At 46.6% G+C, this 6,000-nt stretch overlaps 3 non-coding genes across 3 annotated transcripts; all 3 read left to right on the forward strand.

The window, feature by feature from the left end:
- The first annotated feature begins 329 nt into the window (after nucleotides 1-329).
- LOC130314569 (U2 spliceosomal RNA) lies at nucleotides 330-520 on the forward strand. Its single transcript, XR_008862227.1, has one exon. It is a non-coding gene; the product is annotated as a U2 spliceosomal RNA (small nuclear RNA).
- Nucleotides 521-2,612: 2,092 nt separating this feature from the next.
- LOC130314570 (U2 spliceosomal RNA) lies at nucleotides 2,613-2,803 on the forward strand. The gene has a single exon (XR_008862228.1). It is a non-coding gene; the product is annotated as a U2 spliceosomal RNA (small nuclear RNA).
- A 2,083-nt stretch (nucleotides 2,804-4,886) lies between these two features.
- On the forward strand, nucleotides 4,887-5,077 carry LOC130314572 (U2 spliceosomal RNA). Its single transcript, XR_008862230.1, has one exon. It is a non-coding gene; the product is annotated as a U2 spliceosomal RNA (small nuclear RNA).
- Nucleotides 5,078-6,000: the final 923 nt, after the last annotated feature.

A 6,000-nucleotide genomic window follows, 5' to 3' on the forward strand; every position in this document is an offset into this window, starting at 1 on the left:
TCTGCAGGCAACAAAGGTAGGTGTGTGCTTGTGTGTGTGTTTCCTATGCAGATCCTAAGCCCAGTGTCACATGCAAGTAGGAGGAGTAAGAAGGGTTCCTGGCAAATCCGGGTTATGGATTGCATTTAAAAAGGCCCCGTGGGAGTGCAATGGGCCCCTGTCTTGCTGCTTAGCAATAATGGTATGGGTTTAGGTTCTGCTGTGTGTACTGGTGGTTGACTGCCCCCCAGCCCAGAGTGTGCATGGAAAATTGTCTGGCAGCCTCCCTGACAGCAAGCAGTGATAGTGCCCATGAAGGGGACCTTGTTGGGCCCGCCCCTTTCACGGTTATCGCTTCTCGGCCTTTTGGCTAAGATCAAGTGTAGTATCTGTTCTTATCAGTTTAATATCTGATACGTCCCCTATCTGGGGACCATATATTAAATGGATTTTTGAGAACGGGGGCCGATTTCGAAGCTTGCTTCCGTCGCCCTATGCATTGACCCGATATGGCAGTATCTTCGGGTACAGTGCACCACCCCCTTACAGGGTTAAAAAGAAAGATTCCTACTTTCATTGCTACCTGCTTGCTGGCTAGCCAGCTAGCCAGCCCTGTGGGCCTTGCTGCTGCAGCCAAAAAACAAAAGGTGGTGCTGCTGCTGCTGCTTCTGCTGCTTCTGCTTGTGTCTGGCCGCTGTTGGAGCGTCCAGGCACAGGACTTCTGCTGCTGCTGACTAAATGGCCTCCTTAATTGGATCATTTGAGTAGCCAGCACACCTGTGCAGGTAGGGCATGACATGATAGGCAGCTGCCTTGATAGCGGGTGGGTGCTGAATGTTCCTAATTGACAAAATAAGATTAATGCTTATGAAGAAATATAAAATCTCATCCCTTCCCCAATATCGCGCCACACCCCTACCCCTTAATTCCCTGGTTGAACTTGATGGACATATGTCTTTTTTCGACCGTACTAACTATGTAACTATGTAACATAACATGGGGGGGGGGGGGGGGGGGGGTCTCCTGGCTGTTCACACAGGTGTGTCATTGCTGTACATTGACCATGCATTGCTTCTGTGGTATTGCAAAGGCAAAGACAAATGCTTCCAGCCATCCATTGCACTAATGGATTGGTCATCAGCTGGCTGTCTATGTCCCGCATCAATATAGACCAAAGTACAGAGGGTTAGGCTATGCTATTGTGCACCTACCTGATGCATCAGAAGGTGCGAGGCCCTTGCTAAATTCTGTGCACAGACTTTGAGATCTATACTTTAGACTGTATCTAAACCTGCTCCAACATGGACTGACATTCTGGCCTACTTTCAGCCGATGCGACTTGTCTGTCGCTGAACAGTCGCTTTTTATGTATTCAGCACCTATGTATAATGTTGTAAAAATGCTCTAGAAGCTAAAGTCGCAGAAATGTCACACATATTTGGCCTGCAACTTTCTGTGCGACAAATTCAGACAGGAAAAATCAGTATAAATCCTTAGAAAATTATCCCCCAGTGTCTCCATCTGCTGGCGGTATTGAATAAGCATTGCTGCACTGATGGGGTATGCATTAGACGAAAAAAAAGAAGAAAAAGAAGAATAATACGCCCAGAAAAGAGGCGAAAAGGAGAAAAACGTAAAAAAACGTGAAAAAAAAGTAAGAGGAAGAGAAGGGAAAAAAAGGTGGAAATGGGTTTAAAAGTGATTTCGGCGGAGAAATATATATATATATATATATATATATATATATATATATATATATACGCGCACACACACACATATATATAAACGTATTCTCCGTTGAGATATTGCAGCCGCTGCTGTGTCCAGGCCCAGGAGCCTTAGCACTGTGCTGTGATGTCACTCAATACCACTGACATCACTAGGTGTAAACAACATCTCTCCTTTGCTGTGTATGTGACTATGGAGCTGTTTGGTGATGTCGTCTATTATGGCCTTCATAGAAGCAACAGGAGATTGTTGCATCCATCTAGAACCCTCAGAACTACAGTGCTATGATGTCACTCACTTCCACAGGCCTTGCAGAGTGTAAACAACAACAACCCAGCTTTGTTGTGTATGTAACCATAGGGATTTGTGATGTCACCTAGAACCTTCACAGCAGCGACAGCTTTATGAGGAGCATCAGCACTGCTCTGCCTGAGCAGAACCATCACTGCCATAGGTTGTCAAATAACCCGGATTTAACCCACACAGGTAAGTCCAATGGGGTGCAGGCATGTCCTCTATGCTTACAGCTTCCCGTGGGTGTTGGTTTGATACCGTTTGGGGACAGCCAAGGAGGCATCTGCAGGCAACAAAGGTAGGTGTGTGCTTGTGTGTGTGTTTCCTATGCAGATCCTAAGCCCAGTGTCACATGCAAGTAGGAGGAGTAAGAAGGGTTCCTGGCAAATCCGGGTTATGGATTGCATTTAAAAAGGCCCCGTGGGAGTGCAATGGGCCCCTGTCTTGCTGCTTAGCAATAATGGTATGGGTTTAGGTTCTGCTGTGTGTACTGGTGGTTGACTGCCCCCCAGCCCAGAGTGTGCATGGAAAATTGTCTGGCAGCCTCCCTGACAGCAAGCAGTGATAGTGCCCATGAAGGGGACCTTGTTGGGCCCGCCCCTTTCACGGTTATCGCTTCTCGGCCTTTTGGCTAAGATCAAGTGTAGTATCTGTTCTTATCAGTTTAATATCTGATACGTCCCCTATCTGGGGACCATATATTAAATGGATTTTTGAGAACGGGGGCCGATTTCGAAGCTTGCTTCCGTCGCCCTATGCATTGACCCGATATGGCAGTATCTTCGGGTACAGTGCACCACCCCCTTACAGGGTTAAAAAGAAAGATTCCTACTTTCATTGCTACCTGCTTGCTGGCTAGCCAGCTAGCCAGCCCTGTGGGCCTTGCTGCTGCAGCCAAAAAACAAAAGGTGGTGCTGCTGCTGCTGCTTCTGCTGCTTCTGCTTGTGTCTGGCCGCTGTTGGAGCGTCCAGGCACAGGACTTCTGCTGCTGCTGACTAAATGGCCTCCTTAATTGGATCATTTGAGTAGCCAGCACACCTGTGCAGGTAGGGCATGACATGATAGGCAGCTGCCTTGATAGCGGGTGGGTGCTGAATGTTCCTAATTGACAAAATAAGATTAATGCTTATGAAGAAATATAAAATCTCATCCCTTCCCCAATATCGCGCCACACCCCTACCCCTTAATTCCCTGGTTGAACTTGATGGACATATGTCTTTTTTCGACCGTACTAACTATGTAACTATGTAACATAACATGGGGGGGGGGGGGGGGTCTCCTGGCTGTTCACACAGGTGTGTCATTGCTGTACATTGACCATGCATTGCTTCTGTGGTATTGCAAAGGCAAAGACAAATGCTTCCAGCCATCCATTGCACTAATGGATTGGTCATCAGCTGGCTGTCTATGTCCCGCATCAATATAGACCAAAGTACAGAGGGTTAGGCTATGCTATTGTGCACCTACCTGATGCATCAGAAGGTGCGAGGCCCTTGCTAAATTCTGTGCACAGACTTTGAGATCTATACTTTAGACTGTATCTAAACCTGCTCCAACATGGACTGACATTCTGGCCTACTTTCAGCCGATGCGACTTGTCTGTCGCTGAACAGTCGCTTTTTATGTATTCAGCACCTATGTATAATGTTGTAAAAATGCTCTAGAAGCTAAAGTCGCAGAAATGTCACACATATTTGGCCTGCAACTTTCTGTGCGACAAATTCAGACAGGAAAAATCAGTATAAATCCTTAGAAAATTATCCCCCAGTGTCTCCATCTGCTGGCGGTATTGAATAAGCATTGCTGCACTGATGGGGTATGCATTAGACGAAAAAAAAGAAGAAAAAGAAGAATAATACGCCCAGAAAAGAGGCGAAAAGGAGAAAAACGTAAAAAAACGTGAAAAAAAAGTAAGAGGAAGAGAAGGGAAAAAAAGGTGGAAATGGGTTTAAAAGTGATTTCGGCGGAGAAATATATATATATATATATATATATATATATATATATATATACGCGCACACACACACATATATATAAACGTATTCTCCGTTGAGATATTGCAGCCGCTGCTGTGTCCAGGCCCAGGAGCCTTAGCACTGTGCTGTGATGTCACTCAATACCACTGACATCACTAGGTGTAAACAACATCTCTCCTTTGCTGTGTATGTGACTATGGAGCTGTTTGGTGATGTCGTCTATTATGGCCTTCATAGAAGCAACAGGAGATTGTTGCATCCATCTAGAACCCTCAGAACTACAGTGCTATGATGTCACTCACTTCCACAGGCCTTGCAGAGTGTAAACAACAACAACCCAGCTTTGTTGTGTATGTAACCATAGGGATTTGTGATGTCACCTAGAACCTTCACAGCAGCGACAGCTTTATGAGGAGCATCAGCACTGCTCTGCCTGAGCAGAACCATCACCGCCATAGGTTGTCAAATAACCCGGATTTAACCCACACAGGTAAGTCCAATGGGGTGCAGGCATGTCCTCTATGCTTACAGCTTCCCGTGGGTGTTGGTTTGATACCGTTTGGGGACAGCCAAGGAGGCATCTGCAGGCAACAAAGGTAGGTGTGTGCTTGTGTGTGTGTTTCCTATGCAGATCCTAAGCCCAGTGTCACATGCAAGTAGGAGGAGTAAGAAGGGTTCCTGGCAAATCCGGGTTATGGATTGCATTTAAAAAGGCCCCGTGGGAGTGCAATGGGCCCCTGTCTTGCTGCTTAGCAATAATGGTATGGGTTTAGGTTCTGCTGTGTGTACTGGTGGTTGACTGCCCCCCAGCCCAGAGTGTGCATGGAAAATTGTCTGGCAGCCTCCCTGACAGCAAGCAGTGATAGTGCCCATGAAGGGGACCTTGTTGGGCCCGCCCCTTTCACGGTTATCGCTTCTCGGCCTTTTGGCTAAGATCAAGTGTAGTATCTGTTCTTATCAGTTTAATATCTGATACGTCCCCTATCTGGGGACCATATATTAAATGGATTTTTGAGAACGGGGGCCGATTTCGAAGCTTGCTTCCGTCGCCCTATGCATTGACCCGATATGGCAGTATCTTCGGGTACAGTGCACCACCCCCTTACAGGGTTAAAAAGAAAGATTCCTACTTTCATTGCTACCTGCTTGCTGGCTAGCCAGCTAGCCAGCCCTGTGGGCCTTGCTGCTGCAGCCAAAAAACAAAAGGTGGTGCTGCTGCTGCTGCTTCTGCTGCTTCTGCTTGTGTCTGGCCGCTGTTGGAGCGTCCAGGCACAGGACTTCTGCTGCTGCTGACTAAATGGCCTCCTTAATTGGATCATTTGAGTAGCCAGCACACCTGTGCAGGTAGGGCATGACATGATAGGCAGCTGCCTTGATAGCGGGTGGGTGCTGAATGTTCCTAATTGACAAAATAAGATTAATGCTTATGAAGAAATATAAAATCTCATCCCTTCCCCAATATCGCGCCACACCCCTACCCCTTAATTCCCTGGTTGAACTTGATGGACATATGTCTTTTTTCGACCGTACTAACTATGTAACTATGTAACATAACATGGGGGGGGGGGGGGGGTCTCCTGGCTGTTCACACAGGTGTGTCATTGCTGTACATTGACCATGCATTGCTTCTGTGGTATTGCAAAGGCAAAGACAAATGCTTCCAGCCATCCATTGCACTAATGGATTGGTCATCAGCTGGCTGTCTATGTCCCGCATCAATATAGACCAAAGTACAGAGGGTTAGGCTATGCTATTGTGCACCTACCTGATGCATCAGAAGGTGCGAGGCCCTTGCTAAATTCTGTGCACAGACTTTGAGATCTATACTTTAGACTGTATCTAAACCTGCTCCAACATGGACTGACATTCTGGCCTACTTTCAGCCGATGCGACTTGTCTGTCGCTGAACAGTCGCTTTTTATGTATTCAGCACCTATGTATAATGTTGTAAAAATGCTCTAGAAGCTAAAGTCGCAGAAATGTCACACATATTTGGCCTGCAACTTTCTGTGCGACAAATTCA

The sequence above is a fragment of the Hyla sarda genome, unplaced genomic scaffold, assembly GCF_029499605.1.
Source record: "Hyla sarda isolate aHylSar1 unplaced genomic scaffold, aHylSar1.hap1 scaffold_1834, whole genome shotgun sequence".
NCBI classification, from domain to species: Eukaryota; Metazoa; Chordata; class Amphibia; order Anura; family Hylidae; genus Hyla; species Hyla sarda.